Genomic DNA, 20,683 nt, shown 5'->3' on the forward strand with positions numbered 1-20,683 from the left:
GGCGTCCGTAACAACTGAACGTCCTCAACGAGTGGACGGCGAAGATGCGCGCTGCGATATGTGAACGCGATGTTGTGCGCGTTGACTTTGTTTCATTACAACACAAAAAAAAACACGCGCTCATGGTTGAAAACCCCTTGCACTGCGGAAGCCCAGGCTTTAGATTTGTTCAGGTGGCGTCTGCGATAGGGTGAGTGGCGAGGTATTCAACCCCATCGTGCCATGCAGTGCTTGTGTTGTGCCATAACAAGGCGCTGTAAGTCGCTTTACCTGCCACCACGGTCACGGGGTAAAACCCCCCCTCTCGGGTGGCCCATGACCGGAGGTTGACACTCCAGACCCCCAAGGGCTGGCGGCTGGGCGGGATAGAGACCGCCCACCGATTTTAAGACCCTTAAGGATTTAAGGCCCTTTAAGACCTTCCAGAAGGTTCTGGAGGGGGGGGGGGGGAGTCATTAGGGGAGGGGCAAGCCCCGACCTAGGGATAAAAAGCCGGCCCTTTTAACGGGTCCAGCAGTGTTCACCAACTCAAGCCTGAAGACGTCCAAGACCTGAAGATTGGACCAGCACCCTGGGACCCTCAACCGAGGCACTTGTCAGATCCGGGTTGTAGCGGACCAGTGGTGGGACCCTACCCTGGCAGAGTCGGGTCGGTCTAGCCTCCCTTAGCGGCCGTGGCAAGGGACCTGGGTGTAGAGTAGCCCGTGGTGTGTAGGACACACGAGAAGGGAGGGGGCTGTACCTCCCTTAGGCTATCGGGTTGAAGGGGCCATACCCCTTCGTTTTACAGTCGCTGTTCATAGAGTTGTTGAAATAAATGCGTTGCTTCCAGAAGTCGTTTCCGTGTAGTTAGTTAGACACACAACACTTGAATGATACTGAAGCCAACCAGCTTCAACCCAGCTCCACCCGGTTTGCCACAAGACTCTGCCACAAGGCTGACACTGCATCCACATTGTACAGGGTGGTCTCGGTGTCTACTGAACCCAATTGAACTAAAACGTACTGTTTTTGTATACTAATAGGGGTGAAAATAGAATAAGCAAAGGAAACAAATGCTACTTGGAGGTCACAAGGCATCTGGACCACCCTATATACTGATTCAAATAGAATGCTGGGAAATGTTAAGACGGTGAGCATTTTGGAATTGCCAAATGGCAGCTAATTATATATATATTTTTAATATGAGCCTAAAGTTAAAAGCATGGTAATAATTTTTCATAGTACGGTTTTCAAATAAAAAGACTTGTTCAAATCATCTCAACAGCAACCATTTATTATGCAAATACTGTACCATGTGTCTCAACAGAAATGAACCACACCAAATCACCATATGTGATACAGTAACAAAACCTCGTGTCCCAAACTTCAATGATGGATCATTAAACATATATATCCAGAGCAAGCCATTTGTTTTGAATGCAGTAAAAACAAACACATCTATGAAACCAAGGTAAAAAAAAATCTAGATTAAATCAATTTACACAAGTGAAAACTACAACTTTCATTTGGGAAGCTGTTAGCATAAATGACACTGTATAAGGTCAAACATATATAACTGTGATTATTAGTTGCATTATTCTCTGGGCTTTCGCTGGTGGCACACGCTTAAGTGTTTACTGTTGCTCCACGTGGTTAATTTTGTGTTTACCTCCATATCCTTGATTGTGTTCGTGTTATATTTCTGTTGTGTCCACCTCCATACCCGTGACAGTGTGTGTGTGTTGTCTCTGTGGTGTTCTCTCTGGTTCGTGTTGATCATGTAGTTTGGTTTCTCTACGATTGTTTCCGATCTTCACTGCCCATCCGTGTCAGGCCAGCCTACAGCACCGCGCCGATGTCCAGTCGATCCCAGCGCACTGGCAGTGACACGTGCTGTCGTTTGGGATGTCCCACGAACCACACGCGCTTCCACATGAACACGACACTGCTATGTGCCCTGCGGGGAGACGATGATAGATGCGATCACAGTGCACATTATGGGGTGATGCCATCGGAGATGACGTCATGAACATTGAATTGAAAACCCTCTTCAGAATAACCAGGATATTGTGCATTGAAACTTTGTTTTTCTGAAAAGAGACATGTGCACAACAGGAAGTGCTTACAATGATAGTAAAATGTTTGGTGTGTTTAAAATGTAAGGACACTATTGTTAAAGACAATCATAACCAATCACGTAAAATTGTGGAAATGTATTATCATCGATAGTTCCTTTTCTCACAAAACTAGGGGACTGTGAGGATCACCTGGTACCATGGAGACACAATTGACAGTAAGTTTCACATTACGAAGAGCCTTAAAACCCAACACATAATCCACTAACATACTTTAACATGTTTTTCCAGGGATAATGGCCTAAATAAATTCCCCAAATAAATTCCTGCTGATTGAATCAAACCATCGCCTGTGTGCAGAGTCGATGTGTCACAAGGTCACTTGCCGCAAGGATACTCAACCACGTGATGTTGCACAGAGTCCCCCCCCACACACACATCCCTCTCACCTGTGGGGCAACTCGTGGTGGCACCTCTGCTGGAGACGTTAGTACAAGAGATGAGGTTTGTTGCGGCTGGAGTTCCAGGATTCCCAGGGGGTCCAGCAGGACCAGTGTTGCCTGGTTCCCCTCTCAGGCCGTTGTTACCAGGGGGACCAGCTGGTCCAGGAGGTCCAGCGCTCCCAGCTGGGCCAGGTGAGCCAGCTGGGCCCAGTGGTCCAGCAGGACCGATACTGCCCGGGTTGCCTGGCACACCTACAATCAGGACACACCGGAATTATCCGGGTGTAAGTGACCATCGTTTTCAATGGCAACAGGCTATGATAATAACAGTGGCTTTCATTTATGAAATATGTTAAAGATTTATTTTTTAAATCCACTTTACAGTAGATGAAGCACTTCGGTAAAATCTTGCAAAATTACTTCCTGGTCGCAGAAGCAAATTAATGATTTGTGTCTATGCAAACTAGCCCATTGGCAGGTATGCTAACTCTGAGAATATGCCAGGAAATTGAAATAATATGGAAATGTATAATTGCGTTCCAATGAGCATGTTGTAAAGATAATGTTTTGTTGATCCATAGGGAAAGGTTTTACCAACTCATTTTACTGTAACTGAAAACTCCCAATATATTACCTCGTGATCCCTCCCTTCCACGAAATCCTCGTGGGCCTGGGGATCCGAAGCAAATGCTGCACACACAGGCAGGTGGAGAAGTAAGATCGAACAAACAGTTTTCCCTTCATCGGTGTAATGAACGTCAATATGCGAGTGCCATATCTTAAAAATGCTGAAGTAGCTTTATTTTTCGCCTCGGTATTCATCCTAATTGACGATATTTAGGATGTGTTTCAGCTTAATAGAATAACATTTTGTGAGTTTTTTCTTTCTTAAGGATGTCCACTTAAACCCATCTGTAAAGAGAATTATACAAAATGTTTAACATGTACTCATGTACTGTACTGAATATAAGAACGTATTAAAAGTAACACGTTTACCATCTATAGAGTGTAAAATACAATTTGGTCAGCTGACATTGACAAATCCTTTTAAAACTGTACACAAAACAAAATACAATACAGTAATGCCAGTTGTACCATTATTCATACCCAAACAATGTTTGACATCAAATATCAAGGAGAAAAGTGCTTAATATTATTTAGTTCTATACAATTACTATTTATAATGCAATTCCAGTTGTACCATTAGTCACATCCAACACTTTGTTTGCTCTAAGATACTCTTATGGACAACATGGCCATATGAAATGTAATTAAAAACAGTGCTTCCATTTTCCGATTCTCATTACCTGCAGCTTTTGGGAAGGAGATCTTCCAGTTCATTCTTTTCAAAAAGCAAAAAAACACATTGTGAAGTTACGTGAATAATCAAGTAACGTAGTCTATTTATGCTTGATTTGATTCAGTGAAAAATTAAGCAGTTATCCAAATTCTCAAGAACCAAGGTCTTTCATCATGGGACCTCCTTTGCCAGAGCCAAAATATGAGAATAGGTTTTCCCCTTTTTCTGGCAACAAAACAGGTGTTAAGATACGCTCGATCTTGGAAGGTTTTAACATCTTAACACCTATATTCTTGGTTCTTTCGGTAAAGTCACGTAGAAGGGAAACAATGAAATAATAAAAATATAAAACAATACAATTCTCACGACGTTTCTACTGTAACACAAGCAATCATCATCAGGTGTGAAAACCACAGCAACAAAATGTATTATTTTATTGTTTCCCTTCTACGTGACTTTACCGAAAGAACCAAGAATATGAATCCCTGCAGTCACGAAAGCTTTAAATCAAAATCTTAACACGTATGTTGTTAAATTTTGATTTAAAGCTTTCGTGACTGCAGTAATTCATATTCTTAGTTTTTTCGGTAAAGTCACGTTGAAGAGAAACAACAAAATAACAAAATATATATAAAACAATAAAAAATGTATGCAAACCAACACACCTGATGATGACCGTTTGAGTTATGGTCGAAACGTCGTGAGAATTTTTTATTGTTTTATATATATTTTGTTATTTTGTTGTTTCTCTTCAACGTGACTTTACCGAAAAAACTAAGAATACGTATGTTGTTGCCATAAAAAATGGGAAAAACTATTCTCAAACCAAGGTCTTGTTACTCAGTGCAAAAAGGTATTCAAGACATCGGGTTAAATGTCGTTCCTGGATAAGCAAGCATAACAAACAGCTTCAATGCCCACAATTTCAAAGAATACACGGTAAAGTCAGTCGAGATTAGTTTAAATGTAGTACATATGCTGCATTGATTATTGTTATTGGGATACAAATATTGCATGCGATTTAAAAAAGAGTACATCGTAGGCCACATTATTAATTACGTAATATTCTCGATACACACTCGTTCAATGTGCAGATTGAAAGTCTTCACCATACCTCTTCTTCATGGGAATCATTGCTGTTAAAAGGACCTGCATGCGTCGGATAAATGACGAGGAGCCAGACTGCAAGGCTGCTTAATAGCTTCATGTTTGCACTGCTTCACGATAGGAAACTACAGTGATTTTGACTATTGAGTCTGCAGACGAGCCTTTAAAGGGACAGCAATGAGGAAGTCCAATCTATTCATATATATGTGGGAGGATATATGATATGGTTCAGATAGGGCAAAGGATAGTCGATTAGATCTTGCCAATCCCTACAAAGGAGTGTTTCAGGCTTATCTTGTTGTGTCGGACATTGGGTAACAATATCATACCACATCGAGAAACTGACTACGAACTCTCCTTTGAACTCTCGCCTACGACCATATCCTTACATACGCCCGATCTTGGAAGGTAAGCAGGATTGAGCCTAATTAGTACTTGGATGGGAGACTACCAGGTGTTGTAGGCGTTTGCGTGTCTCAAGGGGGCGCTATTTACTCTCGTTTCACACGCACGAAGCCGAACTGTTATTTCAATGTCTATAGGGGCCACTGCCACTCGGGGTCAAACTCTTGATGACTTGGGATTCAGAATTGGAATTCACCAAGTTTTTATTTGTTAAGAGTTTTATGCGACATTGCATAACCACGATATACATGGCAGTGGCTTGTGGAGAGGCCTTCATCCGGCAGTGGATTGACCAAGAGCTGTTAAAAAAAGTTAATATAACGCGCTCACCCAGAGTTTGCAGTGCTCCCCACAGACTTCAGTATGCAAGTTCCACTCTGTGCGTGTCGCACACGCAGAGCGGAGCTCGCGGGTTCTCGTCTCTCGGCGGCACCGCTACCTCGGCCTCAAGCTGACAACAACTTCATTTTACATCCTTTGTGCTTCCACTGCTGGATGAAAGCCTGACAAAACCACGTCGGATATAGTTTTTGTTAACCGTATATCGCCACGCTGGTCAGTGTTGGGGTTTACGACCTGGCTTTTATTTCTGGCGCACGGATAAAACATTTATTTAGAGCTGCCTGATTGAACTTCAACAGCCCTCTATCAATCCACTGCTGGATGAGGGCCTCCACACCCTAGAGACGAGAACCCGCCAGCTCCGCTCTGCGTAATTTCCGAGATCGGGGGTATTCAGGGTGATTTCGTCGTAGGCGAGAGCTGAGAGGAGATTTAGTAAACTTATCACCAACGCCAACTCTTCCAGCTGATAACATTTTCACAGCGAGTAAATGTTACCCACAAAAATTCGTGTCCACCACCAACTTCAGATCGCGAGCTCAGAGCTCACTTCTGACACTGTCAAGACCACAGCCCTTAGGGTGCCATGGCTCTTAGCGTCACGGTGCAGTGAAGCTGCTGAGCTGAGTTAGAATCCCGGGCACGTCTAACATCGGTGGTGTCGAGTGATATCCGAACCAGGTCAGACTCTCTCCACCCCCACCACTTCACCACCAACCCGCACCGTCGACCAGCGTGGTGAAGTATGGTCAATCAACCCCCAGGACAGACACGGTCTGTGGGGGTCTTCATCCATCAGTGGATTAACAAAGTCTGTACGTTATGGTTTATATACATTCACACAAATACTGTATATAAATATGGTGACAACTCTTCCTCTGAGATAGATGCTCAACTGAGAGTCTGCTCCACAGCTCGAATCACTTGGTTCTGCACCGAGACGTCTTGAGTTGAACTCTGCCGTGAATGCGAGGACGGTCTGCAGGCGGTGTCTTCACACTGCGGGGAAGTTGAATGCTTTCTTTCGAAGATGAGTGACAGTAAGTTAGAGACAAGTTCACTTAACCTCCCCTTGGAGTTTCGTATTCAAAGCCCATTGTCAATCAATTGTTGGATGATTTTCCCCACCCCCAAAACAGTTCCCAGCAAATAAATTGTTTTACCAGACGTCACTACGTGGGTCAATGCAGGTGGGTGGAAGGGAGGCCACATCCACGGCCAGGAATCAAACTCTGGTGACACTGGGTCCGTAGCTCAGTGCGTGGTGCTCGGACGCTCCCTTGGCGACGTGGATAGCGCATTGCCCCTGCAGCAGCCTCGTCTCGGTAGGATCTGTGCGAGGTTTAAAATGAAGCGCCTGGACTGAAGAGGGCCCTGTTTCACTACCTGAGCTTCAGAAGCATCGTGTTTTGTGTTGTGTTTCTATCATGACATAATCAGCAGAGAAAACCTAGGTCAATCCACTGCTGGATGAAGGCCTCCCAACGCCACTGCAGTGTACATCGTGGCTATGTAATGTAACATAAAACCGTAAGCCAACAAAATATGGTGAATTTCAATTCTGAATCCCAGGTATTAGGACTACATTAACCTGAATTCCCGATCTCGTTAGATCTCGATAGCCAGGCAGACTCGAGCCTGGTTATTACCTGGTTGGTGGCCATCTGGGAATAGCAGGTGTTTTATGATTTTATTTTCGTGGTTTGAACGGGGCGCGATTTACCGCATATTTCACACGCATGGAGCCAAACTGGCATTTTCATGCCTGTAGGGAGCACTGCCACATGCGTTTAAACTCTTTACTTGAGATTCAGAATTCAAAGGAGCCACGTTATATTGGCCAACAGTTGCATTTTACATTGGATATTCACGAGGCATAACAGTGGCTTGGGGATGCTTTCATCCAGCAGTGAATTGACCAAGGTGGCTGCTGATTATGTAAAAAAAGGCCCTATACCAAAAACAGAATGACACAGCACAGTTTAGGTGACGAAGCAATGCCATCTCCAGTTCACGTATAGCAGCCTCTCAACTCTCTACGCTTTTATCCAATTAAAGGCAGGATTGTGATCACATTTGTGTACCGTATGCATTTATTAACCCCAAGTTTTACACGCATATAGTGGACCTGGAATTGCCATGGATGTAGGAGGCAGTGATTACTCGGGTTGAGCCTTTATGGATTCCAGAATCAGAATTCAGCAGATATTTTTTCATTTGGCACACTACGTTAGACATAATTTTGACTGTTCAGAAAAGTGGGATTTTGGTCAGGACATGTGACGATAATTGATGATTTTCAGTTTTATTATTTTAAACAAGTGACAGAACCGACCGAGATAACTTTCATTTGTAAGATAATTCTGAGGTTAAAAGTGAAAGAAAAAAAATGCTATATAAAAAATGGATGGTGACTGTCTAAAGTGCATTCGTCTTCGGAAGTATGCAACCCTAATATAAAGTAAGGAAACAGTTAAATGGAGAGAATTCATATCATACGCCCATCAATCATCGCTGTAAAGCAATAATATAGATACAGTGCGTGCAAGACTGCTAGACATCCTTTGGATATTGATTCAGGTTCTTAACAGGTAGTGTGACTACACACAAACATTCAATAACATACGTGATGTATTATATATGTAGTGGTTGACTTCACACGGACGACTTCATCTTTTCTCCGACGCCACTTTTATTACGAAACTCTGCACATTCAACACCCGTGATTTCAGCGTGTTTCTCGCTCTCCCTGTCTCTCGCTGACTCTCTGTCTCTCTCCGTCGCTGTCTCACTCTGTATCTCTGTCTTACTCTGTATCTCTGTCTCACTCGCTTGTCTCTCACGATCTCTCTCTTGTCTCTATCTCGTCTCCGTCTCTCCCTGTCTCTGTCTCTCTCCGTCTCTCCTTGTCTCTGTCTCTCTCCATCTCTCCTTGTCTCTCCCTGTCTCTGCCTTGTCTCTGTCTCTCTTCTTGTTCCCTGTTCCACTGCTAGCCCTGTTCTGTCTCTCATGTCTTCCCTCTCTCTCTCTTGCCGATTCTCCGTCTCCTTCCAACCTGCTCCGTTCCAGTCCCCAGCGACAATTCTGCTCTCTCGTCCCCGAATATATCCCCGGCCTCGTTAACTATCAATGAATTAAGCGGCGTCCCCATCTCCCGACAATGCGGCGCCACTTTGCCCCTGACAACAACAACAACCGGCCAATCACCGCCATGCATCTCATACCAACTTATTGGGCCCGTCTCCCTTTTGCCGTTCCCCCCACGCCGCACCTGTTCGGCCCTACACGACCCCACTGTCCATAACTCGCGCGTCTTTACAGTCCTCCCTGTATGCGCGTGTTAATCCACTACATCTACACGGAGAGTTGTGTACACGTGTGAATTGAATGCTACATGGAGGTGCAGAACACGTTTATTTTAGGGTGATATTTATTTCATAGCATTTTATCTTGGTTTTATACATCGTTAACACATTGCCCACTGATGGAGAAATATTTAAAATCGCATTTGTGTACAGTATTAATGATCAGCCCATCCACCCTTTATATCCAAGCTACACAATATATTCACGTATAAATCAATTGTTCACGATGGTCCACGTAAACGTAGCACGGTTACGTGAGGGTTAGGTTATTCCGAGACAACAAAATAATGGAGAAAAAAGCCAGAAAAAGGATTTGGACGTTTTGTTCAAAGCAATTTTTCCGAAATGTAACCAGAGACCACTGCGACAACTTTACAAAACAATCCCATATAACCAGGACCAGCAGACAAGCCCGTACCGGAACGGTGCTGTTATTCAAGACCACTGTTTATCAAAATGTGGTCTCCGGACTACCACGGGGACCGCGATGGTCCACCCAGTATTCCGTGGGGCTAATGCAAATGCAGGTTGATCCGGAAATAATGACATTGTTTCTCCCTTTTGTTTCGGAAATGTATTAATATTTTACTTATATTTAATGCAAAAACGAAGTTAGCTCAATTACCCTCATTGAACGACCCTAAACCTAATATCTAAATGCCAATCCTAAAAAATAACCTTATAGCTGTGGAAAAAAAACCAGGTTTAATGTTCCGGTAATGTTCCTGATATTTAGAGACAAGTGAATGCGTTAAGACGCGGTCCTCCGTATGACGAACAAGCAATGAGAACAGAGAGCCCCAAACACAACCAAGCATGTGGTGGAGGGGTGTGCGGGAAGCCGACTTGGGGAAGTTGTTTTCGCTTAACGAGCTTATCGCTGAACGCGGCTCTCTTCGGCAATGCGTCTACCTGCGATAAAACGAGAACTTACTGGACTGCAATTCATAATACAGTACAAGTTTATTTGGGTTAGATGGAATGAATGTCAATGTGTCGTTAAACCCGCCACCACTCGACACAGCCGATTAGTAAGGTTTGTCACGTAAACAGAACACTCCAATTCGTTGCGAGTACGGCACACCGGTGTGTTGGGAGAGTAAATCCACATTTACAATCTGAGTCTACAACTTTCTGTTTACGTGAACAAGCTTAAATAATTGGCTGTGTCGAGTGGTGGCGGGTTTAACGACACATTTATATTTACGCGATCTTACAAAAAAAAAACCTGTGTTGTGGATGATATTGGTCGCGAAAGCCTCCTACGTGTCAAAACATGTCAAACTGGACTGGCCACTTGTCTCTTACTTGCTGTTGTCTTAGTGATTTTGGTTATCTTATCTTAGTTCGCAATCAGAATCTTTATTTAGACTGGAGGAATCCGATGCTGATGAAGCTTTTTTGTCCCACAGATGTCCAGTAGGAGTGGATCAGGAAGTGGATTTAGTTTTTTTAAACTATACACCTCTTATAGTTTTTAAAAAAGTACTGTTAGATTCGTATTTTGCGACTGGATTGGATTTACTTTTTGTTTCTTTGAAAGATCATTTGGCGTTGGAGACCTCTTAGTCATCGGTCTTATCATGTGGACTGGAGCACGCCATGTACGTGTCTATCATACTAGGACACGGTTGATATTTGTACTGCATTGTAGACTATATTGTATGTATATTCTTGGTTCTTTCGGTAAAGTCACGTAAAAGGCAAACAATAAAATAATAAAAATATAAAAGAATAAAATTCTCACGACGTTTTGACTGCAACACAAGCAATCATCATCAGGTGTGAAAACCACAATTGTTTCCTTCTACGTGACGTTACCGAAAGAACCAAGAATATGAATCCCTGCAGTCATGAAAGCTTTAAATGAAAATATATTGTACTAGCGGTTAGTACCCGGCGTTGCCCGGGCGAAAAAGGCAGACACACACATGGACTTACAAACAGACATGGACCCATACACATAGAAAGCCAATGACTTACACGCACGCAAACACATATGGACTCACACACACAGACATCGACTTGAGAGACACATGTAGTTACACACACAAATCGACTCAAACACACAGAGTTACACACACATATCGACTCACACATACATATATAGACTGAACAACAACAACCGCCATTCGCCACTAAGTGGCAGTGACGTCACCACAATGCTTGTGGCAGGCTATGTGCACCTTGAGGCCACATAAAGTGTCGAACACCTGCTGGCAGGAGGTCATGGGGCAGACCCAGATGGCACAGGTCGACTGAGATGACTGGCAGATGCACCACTTATGCCCTGTACCCTGCTAACTTGCTGTGCTTTAGCCACACGGTGCACCGCTCGTTCTTGTGAGCGTCACTCCTCCGCCCTCCGTTGTTGTTGGAGGCCGACTGCCTCCAACTGGCCTGTAGCGTCCTTCACGAGGCTCCTCCACAGATACCGACCTTGACACCGCTGGTACCAGTCATCGACAAGTCCACTCAGCTGCACATCATCCTGTAGCACATCACTCCTTCTCTTCTCTAGTCTGTGCCGCGCCCGTTTAGAGACCTCGATCCGGCGAAACAAAAGGTGTTTAGGCATGCGGTGGCTGGGCATGCGGGCTACATGGCCCAGCCAACGCAGGCTTGCCTGGCCTTGCAGGCTACATGGCCCAGCCAACGCAGCCTTACCTGGCGTAGGAGGTCACCAATGGGACTTTGTCCAGATCTTTCAAGTATTTGTGAGCTCATCACACAATCCAGCCTGGTTAAACCCAGGATGGATCGTAGGCAGGCCAGCCCAAATGTTTGTAATCGGCGAAAATGTTGCATTAGGGGGGTCCAAGTTTCGCAAGTATAGAGAAGGGAGGGAATGACCGTGGGCGAGATGACGTGGAGCTTCGTGCGGAGCGAGAGACCAGGTAGCTTCAACACAGTCTTACACAGCCGATGAAAAGATAATGCCGCTCAACTGATTCAGAGTGAGACCTCTGGTGTTAAACCGGAGCCGGTCATGAGTACACTGGGCAGGTATGGGAAACTCTGCACTCTCCACAATTGGCCCATCACCAATTGTGAGTTATGGGGGTGGATTGTCCGATGGTACAAAATACCCAGGCAGGTGCTTAGTTTTGGTGGGGCTGATGGTAAGGCCCCACCTCTTAGTGGCAAGCTCCAGGTTGAGCAGCAGCGCGTCCAACTCCTCTTCTGAGTGAGCATTAATTACCAGATAATCGGCATACATAACGTGGTTGACCAATAGGGAGCTATCGATTGACCGCACCCGGGCATCGATGAGCCGCCCATTGTATCTGTACCAGATGTGAATTGTTCCGGTAGAGGCATTGAAGGCTTAACGAAGTACGTGGTCCAAATATATGTAAAAGAATGTGGGAGGCAGTGGATATCCCTGTCACACCCCAAGATGTACAGGGAGTGGCTCTGATTCACGGTCACGTAGTTTGTTGTGGGGCCGCTCACCATCATGAAGGTCCTTAAGGATCGTGAGCAGAGGGTCAGGGACTCGAAAAGTACGAGGAGCAACCCAGAGCCCAGGCCTAATGATGGTATCATAGGCCCTGAGCAAGTGAATAAAGCACACATATGGACTAACACGCACACATGGACCTACAGGCATGCAACGAACTGGACTAATACTGACTAACATGGAGCCACGCAAACACAGCGACGAACACACATGCACATGGACTGACACACACACACACATATCAAGTCACACACACACACATTGACTTACACACACAGATCATGTGACACACACACACATACATAGACTTAGAGACACACTGACCTACACACACATATGGACTTACAGACACACATACAGGGACTCACACACACACATGGACCCACGCGCACACATCGACTCACACATGCATAGAATCTCACACACACAGACATGAACTTACACACACATACATATCGACGCACACACACACATGGACTGTCACACATAGACACATTGCCATACACACATCGACTGACACACATAGACTCCCACACAAACATACATGGACTGACACACGCACATAGAGGCACACAAACATGGACTGAGACACACACATGGACGTACGCACACATATGCACTTACGCGCACACACACACATGTACGTACAGACACACACACATGGACTCACACGCACACAACCGCAGACATGCACATCGACCCACATACACACATGGACTTAGACGCAGCCATTATTACTGTGAAAGAAGTAACTTAATTAAAAAGAGTAGTTTTCTACATACACACACCACGCACACACATTGACTTACGCACACACATACATGGACTTACGCACACACACCACGACGGTATGCGCTATGACTACAGCAGTGCATACCGACTGTGGTGGTACCTGCTTTCACTACAGCAGTGCACACGGCCTGTGGTGGAACCTGCTTGAACTACAGCAGTGCCAACCGACTGTGGTCGTTTGTGGTATTACTACTGCAGTGCCGAGTGACTGTGGTGGAACCTGCTATCACAAAGGCAGTGCATATGTTAGGGTCGCCGGCCCCCGGGATCTCTCCTGCCTGCGACCCTGTCCGCGAAGTACCGACGCTCCCAGACTCTCCACTAGTGTGGGAGCTGCCGCCGCCGCACTCCTCCTCGGGCGGGGAAAGGTCGTCGCTCTCCTGTCCCCCCCCCCTGTGCTGTTCCCCCCCGAGTCCGGGTTTCCGGCCGGTGAGGCATCACACTCGCCCGCCCTGGGGCCCGCTAGCGCTTCGCCGGCACCCAAACGCGACGCTCCCCGCCCGCGCAGTCCCACGCACCAATCACACGCGGGTAACAGGGGGGTTAAAGGTCGGAGGGTAAGCGACGTCGTTCATGCTCACTCCGACGATTGGGGGGATTGGATTAAACGGGTTTAAAGGGCTATGCGATGGGCATGCGTGCGAGACGGGTATCCGCTCGCAACGTGGGAGTCCGCAGCCGACGGTTTGTAGCGCACACACTCCACGCGGCGCCGCTCCACACACGCGGCGACCACCGAGAACAGCAAGCGCACCCACGCTTCCACTCTCTTTCCACACCCTCGCAAAAACCACACCAGTCTGTTATGTAACGACCACCGAGAACAGCAAGCGCACCCACGCGTCCACTCTCTTTCCACACCCTCGCAAAAACCACACCAGTCTGTTATGTAACGACCACCGCGACAGCAAGCGCACCCACGCTTCCACTCTCTTTCCACACCCTCGCAAAAACCACACCAGTCTGTTATGTAACGACCACCGCGACAGCAAGCGCACCCACGCTTCCGCTCTCTTTCCACACCCTCGCAAAAACCACACCGGTCTGTTATGTAACGACCACCACGACAGCAAGCGCACCCACGCTTCCGCTCTCTTTCCACACCCTCGCAAAAACCGCACCAGTCCGTTATGTAACCGCCGACGATTTATTCCACCGCGTCGGCGAGCCCTTATTTAACCGAGTCAGTCGGGATCAGCGGGGCAGGACCAATCTATCTCTCGATAGTCGGCACTACACTCTACCTGTCCTTCTCCCCTTTACCCTCTCCGGTTTTCCTCTTCAGCTAAGTCCCAACTCCCTCTTTCTCTCTCTCTTACTCACGGTTCGTCGTCACTGCCGGCTGGTCCTCGCGGCGCGTCGATACGTCCCACGGACGTTCGCGCGGCTGGACTCGGGAGTTGACGGGCCTGGGGTTGACTCGAGTAGCCAGAGAGCCTTTTCCCTTCGCCCTGACCCGCTTTATTCTTTCTACATCAAAGGGGCTACCTGGTGCCGACTCGCGGGCCAATCAGCTCGCTGGGATCATCCGCCAATCGGTAGGCCCATCTGTATCCCAGCATCCCCCGGGCCGTTGCTTTCAGCGACGTCCGCATCTAAATTTACCTGCTCAGCGGCCCTCCAGCCGGAGGGCGACCCTGCTTTCCCGCCGCTCGTGGCTCTGCCCTCCTACCTGCCTGCCCTGCCGACCCGTGTGCGTGAGGTGCGTACTAACCGCGGTGGCGGGGCAGCCCCGCCGTGAACATGTCACTTCTACTCAAGTCACGGCGCCACGGTGTGTGTTAGCGTCGGGGGAGACCGTCCAATTCCCTGGCCGCAGGAAACCGTGAAGATTATCCCTTTACGAGGGCTTCTGGGTGAAAACCTGTCGGCCAGGGTGTCTCCCCACGCGCTCTAATGGTGGGGGGAGTGCGTGCGTGTGTGTTCCGGTGGGGGGGGGTGGGGAGGTGGTGGGGTGGAGCAACGTCGGCCCCGTCGCTCGGGGCGGCGAGATCGCAGGTGGGCCGCCCGCCGATCGGCTCCGTGGCGGCGGCATCACACATACTGACAGTGGTGGTAGCGGCTATTACAAAAGCAGTGCATACTAACTGTGGTGGTAGCTGCTATGATAACAGCAGTGCATACTGTGGTGGTACATGGTTTAACAACAGCAGTGCATACTGAATGTGCTGGTACCTGGTATGATTACAGCAGTGCATATTGTGGTGGTACCTGCTTTCCCTGCAGCAGTGCATGCATACTGTTGTGGTAGCTGGTATGATTACAACAGTGCATACAGTGGTGGTACCTGCTTTCCCTGCAGCAGTGCATGCATACTGTTGTGGTAGCTGGTATGATTACAACAGTGCATACAGTGGTGGTACCTGCTTTCCCTGCAGCAGTGCATGCATACTGTGGTGTAAGCTATGATTACAGCAGGGCAAGCGACAGTGGTGGTACCTGCTATGAGTAGAGTAGTACATGCTTACTGTATAGCAGTATTAATCGACGGTACAGTAGTAGATGCTGACTGTATAGCAGTATTTATGGACTGTACAGTAGTACAGGCTGACTGTATAGCAGTATTTATGGACTGTACAGTAGTACAGGCTGACTCTATAGCAGTATTTATGGACTGTACAGTAGTACATGCTGACTCTATAGCAGTATTAATGGACTGTACAGTAGTACATGCTGACGCTATAGCAGTAGATATCGACTCTACAGTAGTACATGCTGACTCTATAGCAGTATTAATCGACGGTACAGTAGTAGATGCTGACTGAATAGCAGTATTTATGGACTGTACAGTAGTACAGGCTGACTCTATAGCAGTATTTATGGACTCTACAGTAGTACATGCTGACTCTATAGCAGTATATATAGACTCTACAGGAGTACATGCTGACTGTGTATCAGTATATTTAGTGACTCTATAGCACAAAGTACTCACGTGACAGAGTGGCGTGGTGTGGCCGTGAGCTCGACTGAACGCGCATCACTTGGCAGGGTCCGCCCCCCCCCCCCACGCAATTGGCGTCAGTTGGTACGGTCGAGCTCGTGCAGTAAGTAAATAATTAAAATAAGAGTGGCACTAAATCGCTAATTAAACTAATTTAAAGTTGACGGCTGGGAAAACGGAATAGCCTATACCAAGCAGGGGGCTCGGGGCGTGCCTCCCGGCAATTTTTTTTGGACTTGAACCCCACCGTTTGAGAGCCAAATCATCCCGCAAGCGCGAGCAAGCGGAGACTTTGATATATAAGATATTTGTATTATTTTATTGTTTCCCTTCTACGTGACTTTACCGAAAGAACCAAGAATATAGGTGTTAAGATGTTAAAACCTTCCAAGATCGAGCGTATCTTAACACCTGTTTTGTTGCCAGAAAAAAGGGAAATACTTATTCTCATATTTTGGCTCTGGCAAAGGAGGTCCCATGATGAAAGACCTTGGTTCTTGAGAATTTGGATAACTGCTTAATTTTTCACTGAATCAAATCAAGCATAAATAGACTACGTTACTTGATTATTCACGTAACTTCACAATGTGTTTTTTGCTTTTTGAAAAGAATGAACCGGAAGATCTCCTTCCCAAAAGCTGCAGGTAATGAGAATCGGAAAATGGAAGCACTGTTTTTAATTACATTTCATATGGCTTTTGGAGAAGTTCCACTCTGTGCGTGTCGCTCCGGCAGAGTGGAGCTGGTGGGTTCTCGTCTCTAAGGGGCACCGCTACCTGGGCCTCAAGCTGCACCCATGACACGCCTGGTCATTCCGTGTCGTGCATTGACGAGTGTTGTGCTTCACTCGGACCCACAGCTAACAGAGGTTGGGAGAGCTCTTGTCTATGAACATCCCGCCGTTCACCAGAGTTCACTGACTGCTGATGAGACACCGATTGTCGAAACCAGCCCAGAGGGTTTTTTCTTCCTGTGTTTGGTCAATGCAGATTAAACAATTCACTCTGAGGTCGCGTGGCTGATGGGATGTGTAAAAAAGAGACTTAATTTTTTTGGGATTTCGCCTTGTTAAGTGGCTTGCTAACAATAATACAACTTCCCACAATGCATTGTACCAGCAGCAATTAGTACGATATAGGAGTAACGCTTTTTGATCAAACTGAAGGATGTTGAATCAATCGCGACCAATAGTTCAACTATTATTAACCAATTCAAAAACTGATCTTCTAGCTGAATACATTAAAACGTTTTATTCTCATTCGATACGATGGAATAAATAAGTGCAAGGCACAAACTCTAAATTCAGTGGGCAGTGCACAACACCCACATGTTCCACCCCACTTCTATGTACAGAGATTCCCGCCCTCACGAACCAGCAGAGACCAGCGTGGATGCGCGTTCAAATAAGCCCCAATTACCCACTCGGCATGTGGAAGCCCACATCCAGCATTGGATTGACAGAGGGCTGTTGAAGTTCAATCAGGCAGCTCTAAATAAATCTTTTATCCGCGCGCCAGAAATAAAAGCTAGGTCGTAAACCCCAACACTGACCAGCGTGGCGATATACGGTTAACAGAAACTATATCCGACGTGGTTTGGGCAGGCTTTCATCCAGCAGTGGAATGACAAAGGCTGTAAAATTAAGCTGTTGTCAGCTTGAGGCCGAGGTAGCGGTGCCCCCTAGAGACGAGAACCCGCGAGCTCCGCTCTGCGTGAGCGACACGCACAGAGTGGAACTTGCATACTGAAGTCTGTGGGGAGCACTGCCAACTCTGGGTGCGCGTGTTATATTAACTTTTTTTAACAGCTCTTGGTCAATCCACTGCCGGATGAAGGCCTCCCCACAAGCCACTGTCATGTATATCGTGGTTATGCAATGTCGCATAAAACTGTCAACAAACAAAACTCCTGCTAAATTCCAGTTCTAAATCCCAAGTCATCAAGAGTTTTACCCCTTGTGGCAGTGCCCCCTATAGACATTGAAATGCCAGTTCGGCTTCGTGCGTGTGAAACGTGGAGTAACTAGCGCCCCCTTGAGACACGAAAACGCAATAGCCTAGAAAAAGCCTACAACACCTGGTATTCCCAGGCGGTCTCCCATCCAAGTACCAACAAGGCTCGAACCTGCTTAACGTCTGAGATCGGACGTTTTCAGGGAAATATGGTCGTAGGCGACAGCTGAGGAGACATTTAGTAAGCTGATCTCTAACTTTAGACTTATAACTTTCGTGACTGCAGGAATTCATATTCTATGGTTCTTTCGGTAAAGTCACGTAGATGGAAAAAATAATAAAAATATCACGACGTTGCTTGTGTTGCGATCGAAACGTCGTGATATTTTAATTAACTTTACTTTTTATTATTATTCTATGTCTAACATCAACTCTTCGTGCTGAAGAGATTTTCATAGCGAGTGAGTCTCTCCCAAATAACTCCAGCTACAAATCACCACCAACTGTGCAGTGACGCTGCTGAGCTAAGATCCAATCCCAGGCACGGCTAACATCGGTGGTATCGAGTGATATCCGAACCAGGTCAGCCTCTCTCCATCCCCACCACTTCACCACCAACCCGCACCGTCGACCAGCGTAGTGAAGTATGGTCAATCAACCCCCAGGACAGACATGGTCTGTGTGGGTCTTCATCCATCAGTGGATTAACAAAGTCTGTACGTTATGGTTTATATACATCCACACAAATACTGTATATAAATATGGTGACAAGTCTTCCTCTGAGATAGATGCTCAACTCAGAGTCTGCTCCACAGCTCGAATCACTTGGTTCTGCACCGAGACGTCTCGAGTTGAACTCTGCCGTGAATGCGAGGACGGTCTGCAGGCGGTGTCTTCACACTGCGGGGAAGTTGAATGCTTTCTTTCGAAGATGAGTGACAGTAAGTTAGAGACAAGTTCACTTAACCTCCCCTTGGAGTTTCGTATTCAAAGCCCATTGTCAATCCACTGTTGGATGATTTTCCCCACCCCCAAAACCGTTCCCAGCAAATAAATTGTTTTACCAGACGTCACGACGTGGGTCAATGCAGGTGGGTGGAAGGGAGGCCACATCCACGCCCAGGAATCAAACTCTGGTGACACTGGGTCCGTAGCTCAGTGCGTGGTGCTCGGACGCTCCCTTGGCGACGTGGTCAGCGCACTGCCCCTGCAGCAGCCTCGTCTCGGTGGGATCTGTGCGAGGTTTAAAATGAAGCACCTGGACTGGAGAGGGCCCTGTATCGCCACCTGGACTTCAGTAGCAGCGTGTTTTGTGTTGGGTTTCTATTTCTTGCATGATCAGCAGCGGAAACTTTGGTCAATCCACTGCTGGATGAAGGCCTCCCAACGCCACTGCAATGCATACCGTGGCTATGTAATGTAACATAAAATCGTAAGCCAACAAAATATGGTTAATTTATTTTCTCAATCCCAGGTATTGCGACCACATTACCCTGAATATTCCCGATCTCGTTCAATTTCGGAAGCTAAGCAGGCTTATTACCTGGGTGGTGACCATCTGGGAATACCAGGTGTTGTCGGCTTTTGTAGGTTTTTGCGGTTTCGTGTCTCAAGGGGGCGCTATTTACCGCACGTTTCACACGCATGGAGCCAAACTGGCATTTTCATGTCTGTAGGGAGCACTGCCACTCGCGTTTAAACTCTTTACTTGAGATACAGAATTCAAATGAACCACGTTATATTGGCCAACAGTTGTATTTTACATTGGATATTCACGAGGCATAATAGTGGCTTGGGGATGCTTTCATCCAGCAGTGGATTGACCAAGATGGCTGCTGATTATGGAATAAACAACAACCGCCATTCGCCACTAAGTGGCGGTGACGTCACCACGACGCTTGTGCCAGGCTATGTGCACGTTGAGGCCACGTGAAGTGTCGAACGCACGCTGGTACGAGGTCACTTGCTGTGCTTGAGCCACCCGGCGCTCCGCTCGTTGTTATGAGCTTCGCTCCTCCGCCCTCTGTTGTTGTTGGAGGGCGACTGCCTCCAACTGCCCAGTAGCGTCCTTCACGAGTCTCCTCCACAGAGGACGATCTTGACACCGCTGGTACCAGTCATCGGCAAGTCCACTCAGCTCCACATCCTCTTGTACCACATCACTCCATCTCTTCTCTAGCCCATGCCGTGCCCGTTTAGCCCCCTCGATCCGTCCAAAAAAAAGCTGTTTAGGCATGCGGGCTACATGACCCAGCCAGCGCAGCCTTACCTGCTGGAGGAGCTCACCGATGGGACTTTGTCCAGATCTTTCAAGGATTTGTTAGCTCCTCACACAATCCAGCCTGGTTAAACACAGGATGAATCGTAGGCAGGCCAGCCTAAATGTTTTTATCCGGCGAAAATGTTACATTACAGGGGTCCACGTTTCGCAAGCGTAGAGAAGGGAGGGAATGACTTTGTCCGAGAAGACCTGAATCTTCGTGTGGAGCGACAGATCAGGTAGCTTCCACACAGCA

At 46.9% G+C, this 20,683-nt stretch overlaps 1 pseudogene; it reads right to left on the reverse strand.

Annotated features, from left to right (window-relative positions):
- Positions 1–18,279: 18,279 nt before the first annotated feature.
- Positions 18,280–18,388, reverse strand: LOC116951722 (5S ribosomal RNA; annotated as a pseudogene).
- Between the last annotated feature and the right edge of the window lie 2,295 nt (positions 18,389–20,683).

This window comes from Petromyzon marinus, chromosome 43, assembly GCF_048934315.1.
Source record: "Petromyzon marinus isolate PM22_M1 ecotype Great Lakes invasive population chromosome 43, UKy_Petmar_22M1.pri1.0, whole genome shotgun sequence".
Classification (NCBI taxonomy): Eukaryota; Metazoa; Chordata; class Hyperoartia; order Petromyzontiformes; family Petromyzontidae; genus Petromyzon; species Petromyzon marinus.